Source organism: Protopterus annectens, chromosome 17.part0, assembly GCF_019279795.1.
Source record: "Protopterus annectens isolate FY-2018-M chromosome 17.part0, PAN1.0, whole genome shotgun sequence".
Lineage (NCBI taxonomy): Eukaryota > Metazoa > Chordata > Ceratodontiformes > Protopteridae > Protopterus > Protopterus annectens.
Window position 1 is genome coordinate 362414288 of NC_056751.1, and position 12212 is coordinate 362426499.

Sequence of the window (12212 nt, forward strand, 5' to 3'; positions counted from 1 at the left end):
TTGCAGTTTGGCAATGCCTAAAAAGGCACTATGGGGGAAGACAATGTTTTAGCTAATATTCAAAAGCCTAAAGGGGAGAAGTGCAGACCATCCCTGGCAAAGCAGCATGGTCTGTTGACCATCTCCTTCCATGCTGACAAATATTGCACCCCTTAGAATGACACTAGAAACTAAGCCGATTATTAAAGTCAATCATCTTTTGTTCGTAATGTGGCATCCTTGGAGAATGTAAAATGCTGCTCAATCCTAGTCTCGTACCAGCCTGAGACACACATTCCAAGAGCACCATGATGTCTCATTTCATATAGTCTGGGGAGGTACGTCTCAGGTCATTTACTTACACATGGACTATGACAGAGTCATATTGGCAATTGTGTTCCAATGACCTGAGTGCATGTGTAATGTGACAGATCCTAGCCCCTGCTAAGCAAATGACCGTAACTTTCTCCTTACTCAGTGTGGTGAGAGTGACATCAGTGTGTCTCATGATGGAGTCTCCAATGACTAGAATGACGGACTGTGTGGTGACTTGCCTTATGGGCTTAGAGGTAGAGACTCCATGAGATGTTGCTCTAAGTGTTGATGTGGGTGTTGTTTTGAAAGACTGCATTTGGGGCTGTTGAGAGTACTTATGTGTACTTTGTCTAGGTGGTCTTTGTGGTTTAGGAAGGTTACATGTAAGTGCCTCAGCATATACGGGTCTATATGTCTGCTTTGAATTGTGTGTGATGGGTGCAACATATGTACTACTGACATCCTTATTGACATTAGGAGTACTTTTATGTGACAGCTAGCCTAGCTCAAAAGAATTATTTACATAGTTACTATCATCTGCACCCTCAACATTTCTGTCAAAGTACTCCAAGATATTTTTAAAATGTGCCAACTATTTACATAACGAAACAACATGCTCCCAATTATCCCACCACACACACACACATATACACACACACATATACACACACACATATACACACACACACATACACACACACACATCACTAGTACTTGCTATCCGAGTAAAATCCTCTGAATTCTATTTGGGGAGAAAAATATATATGCAAACATGTCAGTGCAAAACTCCTAACTGTTGTATACTTGGAAGCCCTAGAGATTTCCACCTACTGCTCTTGCTTTGTAAACTGCCTTTCCAATCTCTCTGCCCAATCTTGTCTAACCTCCTCTGACTTATCGCACAGTATTGCATATGCACTAATTATCATTTTTTTTTTTTTAAGAAAAGCTTCTGTTCCATAGTCTACTGAAAACTTTACTAGTGATAATCTTATTCTCCAAACAACATCTCTTTGCAAGTACACTTACCAAATCCTGACAGGGAAGTCAGTCTCAAACCTGCAGTTCAGTCTCCTGCTTAGCCTCGCCCCACTGCATTACCTACCCCCGCCAGAGTTATTTACTCCCAATACCTTGATTCCTTTGCTAACTGCCTCCAGTAAAGTCCAGCTCCTCCTGTCTACTTTCTATATCCCTGCTTGTAGACATCTCCATTGGTAAAATTCCCTTCAATCCCACACTGCTATTTTATGGATATAACATTCTTTAAGGTTGCTGTTAATCTCCTTAAGGACTTGTACCCAAAGTCCTTGTCTCATTTTATCCTCTCCCAGAGATGTCAACAAACTTCCAGTATATAGAGGATATCTGCCAGCAACAGCTTTGCTTCTTTCTTGCCCATGTAGCAGCAGGTAGGGGACTTTATGTACATCTCTCAGGTTTACTCCTATTCATTAAGGACACCTTCCACAACCAACCTCCTGAGTATTCATACCACAGTAGTAAACAGGACCCTGGGAATCTGGGGTCCCACAAATATATCTAGATCCGAGATGGCTAGAGGCTCTGTCATAAGCACATGTTTGTACATCTGGGAGAGGGGAAGGAGACTAGGTATCCATCCCAATCCTAGGATCCCCTAAGAGAAATAGGGGATGGTCGGAGGAAAACATAACTGCAACTGTGATTTTACCTGAACATCTACTGTTATGTAAGTTCTTGACAAATCAGCTTTATGCTCCTTGTATGGACCAGTACTGCAGTAGTAATAACTAGTGGGAAAACTCCCAAGCTGTATCAGAATAAGTAGAGATTACTTTCCTGTAGTAAGTTACAGAAGGCCCTGCAGAATGGCTATGGCAAATCCTACCATTTTTCTGGAAATGATGTCCAGCAAGTCATGCTTTAAAGAGGTGTGGATTAAGGACCAGGTTGCTGCCTCAAGTACAGCTTGTATACTCATTGCTCTTACAAAAGCGTATGTGGCAGCTGTGCTCCTTGTAGTCCGAGAGCTTATTTTCCTCCCTAGTTTTTCTGCCATGAGCTGAACAACAAAAGAAAATACAATGTACCAGCCATATGGAAATGGTTTATTTGGAAACAGGCCTTCTCCTTTTCAGATGTAAAAGATACAGAGCTGATTGAAAGCTCTTACATTCTTTATTCAGTCCAGACTCACCTGCCTATGGCTATCTAAGGAATACAAAATCCTCTCTCCTTTATCTTGTGGGCAGCAACTGATTTGATTAGTTTAGCAAGACCTTTGTGACTACCTTATGACTAAAGGTAGAGGTTTATGAAGGCTGATCCTTGTCCTTGCGACAAAACAGGAATACTTCATTGCACATTATTGATTGTAACGAAGTTCTCCTAGCTGACACGATAGCAAGAAAAACAGCCATTTTCTACATCAAAAACTTGGGAGGGTGCCATTGCTACTAGTTTGATTGGGTCGTACATCAGTTTTTTAAGGAAAAAAATCCAAGTCCCATGGGGGAAAAGCATGCTTTCCATGTGATCCCATGAGAAACTTTTTAACTTAAGGATGATAGTGGGGGATTCACAGACATGCAGACAGAAAGGAATACCTTCTCTGAGGTGCACAGTGCTGAGCCTGACAAGTATAATGACAAGTACTGTATAATCAAGCACTCTGATGCTGACAAGGGGTCCATGTTCTTCCTTTGGCAACATACAGAAATTCTTTCCATTTAATAATGTAAGATTTCCTGGTGGCAGACTTCCTAGTTTACCTCACAATGTTAAGTCCAATCTCTCAAAAAAAAAAAAAAAAAAAAAAAGATATCAAAACACCCATGTTTTTTGTCTCTGGGCCCTCAGATTTGGGTGCATCAGGGTCCCCTTCAGCTGAGTCAAAAGGTCCACATTCCATGAAAGGATGAATGAATCCCCCTTGCAATCTTTAATGACAGAGAACTAATGCTGCTTCAGCCAAAATGGTCTTGGCTACTAGGAGCATCTTTGCACCTCTTCCCACTTTGCCTTCTGGGGGAATAAGGGGGAGGGGATGGGGGTAAACACATAGATCTACTCAGGTGAAAGAGAAGGCATCCACTACCAAAGTTTCTCTGTATGATGCTCTACAGCAGATTGACTTCAACTGTCTGTTGCACAGAGAAGTGATCAGGTCTACTTTATGCACACTCCATCTGTGTACTGATTGGAGAAAAGCATCGTTGACCAGCATTCATTGGTATAGATCTACCACAATTTGGCTTAAATGATCTGCTAGAAAAGTCTGTCAGGATGGACTTTAGAAGGCCCTTAGGTGCATGGCTGTAAGGCTATCCTCGAGTCACTACCAGCATGCAAATGGGGTATGAATGAGACCTGCTTGTATACACATCTCATTATGCTGTCCATGACTAAGTGCCAAACTCCTAGCCTCCTCAACAACCTAAATGCTCCGAGGGTTTGGATCACTGTCTTCCTCTCTTTTATGCTGATAATGTTTTTGCACTGTCTTCTGGACCTTGAGTTTTCCTGCACGGGCTCCCCAAATAGTTACATTTTTTGAAGCACTAATTAATTTGATGAATGCTTAGTAAGTGATGGTTTTATAATGTGCTTAGCAGCGTAGTGTTATGTTCTGATATTTACTCTATATAGTGTATTACTGTGATTCTCTAACAGTATAACTCCTGCCAAACTTATTTTGTCCTTACATTACCTTTTCTCTGACTCTCTCTCTCTCTCCTCTTAGACTAGTCAATCTTTTCTTGTTTTGACTGGTCATGTCCTTTCCTCCATCTCAAAGAATAACCAGCTTCCCACATATTAACCTTATTGCCCCCATTCACTATTTTTGTTTAGCAGCTTTTTTCTTGTTTTCGTTCCTTTCACAGCTTGTGGACATTACATTAGTACTTGTGCCTTAAATAGCAGAAGCTCTGCCACAAAGCTCTACAAAAAATGTTTCACCAAGAATACTGTCACTATTCAGTGTAAGCAAGTATAACATGAAGGTCCTTGGTGTATATTAACTTTTAACTAGTCAAATACGTGCCTGATATATGCTGGAAATTGGCTGCAATATTCCTCCAAGCAGAATAGTCCTTTACCATCAGATTACACTGTGTAAAAGCAAGTAACTTTGTATCCCTACCTTCTTCTTGTCTGCATTCAGTAAATGTAAAAAAAAGTTCTACTTTTGGCCTTTTTGCTAATTGTTCAGCACAGGCCATAAACTGATGGCTTTCTGTAATAAATAGCCTAAAGGTGGGAGCTTAAAATTTCTCTCTCATCTCCTCCTCTATAATGTCTCTCAGACTTTTTCTTACCTGTCTATTCTGCTTATACCCTCTACCTTCAATCTCGCTACATTTATACACAATTACATAAATATTTTTTGCTTACTATACCTGTTTTATACTATTAAACTCCTTATGCATATTAACATTTCCCCACATACAGGTTTAGACATCCACAAATCTCAAAAACTATAAGCCTACAGGCTAAACTTCTTCTTTCGGCTGCTCCCGTTAGGGGTCGCCACAGCAGATCAACTGTTTCCATTTCTTCCTGTCCTCTGCATCTAGCTCTGTCACACCAACCACCTGCATGTCCTCTCTCATCACATCCATAAACCTTATCTTAGGCTTCCCTCTTTTCCTGTTACCTGACAGCTTCATCCTTAGCATCTTTTTCCCAATATACTCTGCATCCCTCCTCAGCACATGTCCAAACCAAAGTAATCTTGCCTCTCTGGCTTTGTCTCTAAACCTTCCAACCTAGGCTGACCCTCTAATATACTTATTCCTAATCTTGTCCATCCTCGTCACACCCAGTGCAAATCTTAACATCTTCAACTCTGCCACGTCAACCTCTGACTCCTGCCGTTTTGTCAATGCCACTGTCTCCCACCCATATAACATAGCTGGTCTCACTACCCTCTTGTAGACCTTCCCTTTCACTCTTACTGGTACTGGTCTGTCACAAATCACTCCTGACATTCTTCTCCACCCACTCCATCCTGCCTGTACTCTCTTCTTCACCTCTCTTCCACACTCACCATTACTCTGAACTGTTGATCCCAAGTACTTAAACTCATCCACCTTCGCAACCTCTACTCCCTGCATCCTCAACATTCCTCTATGCTCCTCTCATTCACACACACATTCTGTCTTAGTCCTGCTGACCTTCATTCCTCTTCTCTTTAGAGCATATCTCCACCTCTCCAGGGTGGTCTCCACCTGTTCCCTACACTCACTACAGATCACAATGTCATCTGCAAACATCATAGTCCACAGGGACTCCTGTCTAATCTCGCCTGTCAACCTGTCCATCACCATTGCAAATAAGAAAGGGCTCAGAGCTGATGCTTGATGTAATCCCACCTCCACCTTAAATGCATTTGTCACTCCTACCGCAGACCTCACCGCTGTCACACTACCCTCGTACAAATCCTGTACCACTCTTGCATACTTCTCTGACACTCCCGACTTCCTCATACAATACCACAACTCCTCTCTAGGCACTCTGTCATATGCTTTCTCTAAATCCACAAAGACACAATGCAACTCCTTCTGACCTTCTCTGTACTTCTCCATCAATACTCTCAGAGAAAACATTGCATCTGTAGTGCTCTTTCCTGGCATGAAACCATACTGCTGATCACTAATCATCACCTCCCTTCTTAACCTAGTTTCCACTACTCTTTCCCATAGCTTCATGCTGTGACTGATCAGTTTAATCCCTCTGTAGTTACTACAGCTCTGCACATCACCCTTATTCTTAAAAATCGTTACCAAAACACTTTTTCTCCATTCCTCAGGCATCCTCTCACTTTCCAAGATTTCATTAAACAATCTAGTTAAAAACTCCACTGCCATTTCACCTAAACACCTCCATGCTTCCATAGGTATGTCATCTGTACCAACAGCCTTTCCGTTCTTCATCCTCTTCATAGCTATCCTTACTTCCTCCTTGCTAATCTACTGCATTTCATGATTCAGTATCCGCACATCATCCAACCTTCTCTCCCTCTCATTCACTTCATTCATCAACCCCTCAAAATACTCTCTCCATCTGCTCAACAAACTCTCCTCGCTTGTGAGTATGTTTCCTTCATTATCCTTTATCACCCTTACCTGCTGCACATCTTTACTAGCTCGGTCCCTCTGTCTAGCCAATCGGTATAGGTCCTTTTCTCCCTCCTTAGTGTCCAACCTTTTATACAACTTTTCATACGCCTTATCCTTAGCCTTCGCCACCTCTTTCTTTGCCATGCACCTCATCTCCTTATACTCGTCTACTTTCTTCATCTCTTTGACAATCCCACTTCTTCGCCAACTTCTTTCTCTGTATACTCTCCTGTACTTCTTCATTCCACCACCAGGTCTCCTTGTCCTCCTTCCTGTTTCCAGATGTCACACCAAGCACCTTTATAGCCATCTCTCTTACTAGCTCTGCTGTAGTTACCCAGCTATTCGGTAATGCTTCACTACCACCCAGTGCCTGTCTTTACTCTTCCCTGAACATCACCTCACAATTACCCTTTTTCAATTTCCACCATTTGATCCTTGGTGCTGCCCTCACACTCATCCTCCTCCTCTTGATCAATTGTCATCCTGCAAACCACTATCCTATGCTGCCTAACTACACTTTCCCCTGCCACCACTTTACAGTCTCCAATCTCCTTCAGACTGGCCCTTCTACATAAGATATAATCCACCTGTGTGCATCTTCCACTCTTGTATGTCACCTTATGCTCCTCCCTCTTGTTAAAATAAGTATTCATCAAAGCCATGTCCACCCTTTTCGCAAAATCCACTACCATCTGACCTTCTGCATTCCTTTGCTTAACACCATAACTTCCCTTCACCAACATGCCCATTGAAATCTGCTCCAATCACCAGCCTCTCATCCTTGGGTAAAGTCATCACCACTTCATTCAACTCACTCCAAACTTTTTCTTTCTCATCCATCGCACACCCAACTTGTGGAGCATATGCACTAACAACATTCATCATTACACCATCAAGCCTACAGGCCAAACACAATCTATTAGTCTACACTTCAGCTTCTACTTTTTCCAAATAATCCCCCCTACTTGCTATTTTAACTACCTCTTTCCTTCAAAACCTTCTATGTCTTACAATTGTAGATTCACAGATTGTTACTAGGTTAACGACCCAGGGGGCCTTTCTAAGCTTAGTCAACTTTTCCCAAAAGAATAATGATGTCCTGTAACCAAACAGGACACTGACAGCCAGGCATTTATCAGCTACCTCTGTCCATAAGAGACATGGGTGCCAGGCCTGGTGTAAATGTCCGATTCCCCAGCCACTTTGTCTAGGTTGTGATTAAACTGGAAAACAGACGAACTCAGCTTCCCATGGATGGGAAGCTTGTTCCATAGCAGAGGCTGCCTCTGGAACACATCTGTCTCTCCAGCATGTTCTGTTTGTCATAGACAAAATTCAGGTCCCTAGATCTTGTACTTCTGGGAGTCTTTGACTTACAAATATGTAGGAGATTCATAAGTGTGGGGTTTGCAGATGCCTTGCAAAGCAATTTGATAAGTCCGGAATGTATAAGCTTTCTGCAAGTGTGTAAATATAGTGGAATTACACTACTAACGCTTGTGCTGTTAGTTCTGGTTAATCAAAAGATAACAAAGGTCACAGGCAAATAAGAAAACCTCTACTAAAAATCTCAGTGTGAGGAATTTCTGGGTGAAGGTGTACCTGTTTTTTTTCAAAATAAGGAAATATTTATAGGAACATACAATTAATTATCAAAAATATATGTGACTTCCTGAAAACACTAGAGGGGATAAATGTATCACCAAACACCATCATACTAGGTGACTTCAATTACCCTAATATAGACTGGGAACACTACTCAAGCCCAAACACCCTAGCCCAAAAGTTCCTGGAATTCATAAACTCAAATGCCATGGAACAACTAGTCACCATCCCCACAAGAGGAGATAACATACTTGATCTCATCATCACGAACATGGGAGCACAATGTTCAACACCGGAGGTGTACCCCTCACTGGTGAGATCAGACCACAAACTAATCTCGCTGGAGGTCCTCATTCCACCCCCACCTGAAATAAAAAAGACCACAGTAAAGAACTTCTCAAAAGCCGACTTCACACTTCTAAAGACTAGTGTGGTCTCCTTTAAGGCCCGCGAGCCGGCGGAAAACAGTACTCAAGCCGCTGAATCACTTACAAATGCCTTCTACCAGCACCTGCAGGACTGCATGGATAAGGCAATCCCAAGCAAAACAAAGACTCTTTGTACCAAAGGCAAGCGTCCAGTCTGGTGGACCCCAGCCATAAACAAACTCTACAACAAAAGGAGGAAGCTACTACAAGATAGAGCAAAATCCTTAAAAGGTAAGACGCCCTTGATCACTATAAGTAAAAAACTAAGAGCTCTCATAAAATCATCCAAAGCAAATTTCGAGAGAAAAATAGCTAAAGACTCAAAAGACAATCATAAGGCCTTCTTTAGCTATGTTAGAAACCTGGGAGGAAACTCCCAGATATGCTCAGAGCTAGTTCAAAATGATGTGAAGATTACTGATCCTACAGACATTGCCAACATACTGGCTGACAGGTTTCAGTGCAAACTTCTGCCCCCCCCCAAAAGGAGAGATATCTATACCAAACGATTGCAGCCCCCAAACATCTCCAGCGCACAAGTGAGAACTGCTCTCTCCAAAGCAAAAAACACAGCATCCATGGGACCTGATGGTGTCCCCGGCTGTGTGCTCCATGAACTCAATGAGGAATTAAACCCACAGCTAGGACAGCTGTTTAATCAAAGTCTTACCTCTGGATACGCACCCAGGAGTGGCGCACTGCAACTGTGGTACCACTTCACAAAGGCGGTGCCTCCACCGACCCTGGAAATTACCAGCCCATTAGCTTGACAAGCCTTATCTGCAAAGCCACGGAGAGGATCATAATGGACCTCATAAATAAAGACATAGGGAATTTGCAGACTTTGGATCCAACCCAGTTTGGCTTTGTCAAAGGCAGATCATGCCTTTTAAACTTGGTTGACTTTTTCAAACAGTCACCAAAGCCATTGATGAGGGAAAGGCAGTCCATACAGCCTACCTCGATCTGGCTAAGGCCTTCGATACAATACCCCACTCGGGTATCATTGAAAAACTCATCAGCTTAAATGTCAACCCATACATCACAAGATGGGTTGCAAACTGGCTGAGTGACAGAACCCACAGGGTCAGAGTTGCTGGCGCCATGTCAGACTCAAAGCCTGTCACAAGTGGTGTCCCACAGGGCTCAGTCCTGGGCCCACTCTTGTTTGGCATCTACTTTTCCAAGTACAAGCAAACACAGGAGGGTTATGGCTGACAAAGTTTGCAGATGACTGCAAACTGGGCCATAGTAGAAAACACATCTGATACAGATATCCTTCAGAAGGGTCTCACAGAAACGGATAACTGGTGCCAGAGCCACGGCCTAAAGTTAAATGCCAAAAATGCATAGTCATACCCTTCGGGAAAAACAAGGTTACCCCTAGCTACCAAATAGGTGGCAATCCACTGAGCACAGAAGAAGTTATCAGGGACCTGGGGACCCAGGTTGATAGTAGTCTGTCATTCGACACCCATGTAGCTAAAGTAGTTAGGAAGACCTTCTACATTGCCCACCTTATCATGAAGGGATTCTCATCTAGATCAAGGGAGGTCATAGTCTCCCTTTACTCATCACTCATCAGACCAATGATTGAGTACAATGCCCCATTCGAATGTATCTGACCCGACACTTGCAGCAGCTGGAGAGGCCACAAAAGTTCCTCACCAAAAGGATAAAGGGTCTCAAAAATCTGTCCTATGCTGCCCGACTGAAAGAACTCCAGCTCTATTCAGTCGCCACCGCTTGCTCAGAGGTGACCTTTGCCTAACATACAAGGCCATGTCAAACCCAGATTTCATGAATATGCTTCACCTCAAAAAATCTAGATCCATCAGAGCCACAAGGGCGGGAGACTTAAACCTTGACACGGCTATTAATAGGACGTGCTGGAGGGATAGATTCATCACCCAAAGACTCCCTATGCTGTGGAACAAAATCCCGATACATGTGAGGCAGAGCACCTCGCTGGCCTTGTTCAAGAGAAATCTTGACCAATGGATGGGAGATCACAGATATACCCCAGGGATTACCTCAGTGTCACTGCTCGACAGAGGCACAGCAAAATAATGGGTATAGTTCCCCATACTAAAGGGGTGGCGTAAGCCACAAAACGATGGGCTAGGCTTGTAAATGCCCTCAGGCAGATAGCCTAGTATGAACCTATGAACCTATGAAAATGTTGGATTTAAACTTGCAGTTTCAGTATTACTTATTTGTTTCAACTAAAAATACTAAACTAATAAGAAAACCTTAGCTCCTCTAAAAGTAGTACAACTTAATTCTCATGCATTACTGTTCACTTTCTAAACTGATGGCATGTACAGAGTAACAGGAACAACTGGTGACTAGGAAAATACTCCAAGATACTTAGGAAGAGTTGCAAGGCATTGTGCCAAACATGGCAATAATACATTTTTTCCTAGCAAACTTGTGTAGATAAAGTTTCATCATTATTTATAGAAAGGACTGACAAATAGAGCTGCTACAGAATCTGGTAAGGCAGGCCAGAATTTAAGTGTCAGAAAGATATTAGAACATATCATAAAAACTGGTCAAAATAAGATAGGGCGTAGACACAAAATTACACTATGTACACACATCATACTGCTGTCAACTCACCACTCCACCTTTCTTCTATAAAAAAAAAAACAAAAAAAAAACATACATTTCTCCAAAGTATGTTCCTTTCATTTTTAGCAAATGTGCAAATCAATCTGTAATCACTAAAATCTGGTTGAAAAATAACTTGCAGAAATACAGCCATTGAACACAATAGGCCTAAGTTTGAAGAATTAAAGGGAAGAGCAAGCTTCCCTGCATCCCCTCTTCAACACTATATTCTAACTTTAAGGTTGGAATACATTCAGGTGGGGGCCCCATGGATAAAACTAACACTGTTCCCCAGACAACCCATGTTTGATTAGAGGCACAAGCAGTGAGCGAGCTACAGAGTAAGAATGAGAACGAGCAGCCAATGTCAGCTCACCCATCTTGGGTGAAGGGTCAGCCTAGGCTCACTACAATATGCTGCATAAAAACATGGCCAGATCCATGATGCATAAGCTGGGGGCTGCTTAGTAAGTAGGTTATGCATGCACCCTTCCATGGGCAGCAATCACAGAGGTGTCACTGCTGCCACAAGTGTCTGGGTGTTACTGCATACTCCTTTGCAAGCAGTATGATGTTGCACCAGTGTTCTTGATCACCTCACTGCTCTCATACCGGAGGGGGGGGGGGTGTTGAGACTAGGAGGGGCTAATGGAGGTCAGGCAGACCGGGTAAATAAGGGCAGGAGTTGATGGCAGCTGATGGTTAGCTGTGAGAAAAAAAAAAAACAATACACATGGGCAAAGGGGTACTTTGCTTTGCACTCTAGAAAATAAACTGTGATCTCTGAACTGAGGGCGTGGTTGTAGGGTACATGTATTGTTTAGTATCTGTTCTTTCAACAAGGTCTACATTCAGACAGTTGTGTATGATTGGCTACTTTTCATCCAGTTTCAGTACTCCTATATATGCTGTAAGCAACAGTTTAGACAAGTGAAGACATTCTACCTTCAGTAAATCACGGTATTTCTTAAGTTGCTTTAAAAAAAAGTACTCAGCTAATTAAAACAATATGCTTGGCTGTGCACCACAGCTAAAACACTACACATTCACATAGATAAGTCTGGAGTGCAGTAACAAGAAGAAAGAGACCAAAGCATTTAGGGTTCAGAAGATTAAACATATGTAGTATAATGGTAAGCTTTAACTTTTGCCACCCTTTCCAAAA

General features: G+C 42.4%; 1 protein-coding gene across 1 annotated transcript in view; it reads right to left on the reverse strand.

Annotated features, from left to right (window-relative positions):
- CEMIP2 (cell migration inducing hyaluronidase 2) overlaps positions 1-12212 on the reverse strand; it is a 939901-nt gene that overhangs the window by 105811 nt on the left and 821878 nt on the right. The window lies entirely within an intron of this gene.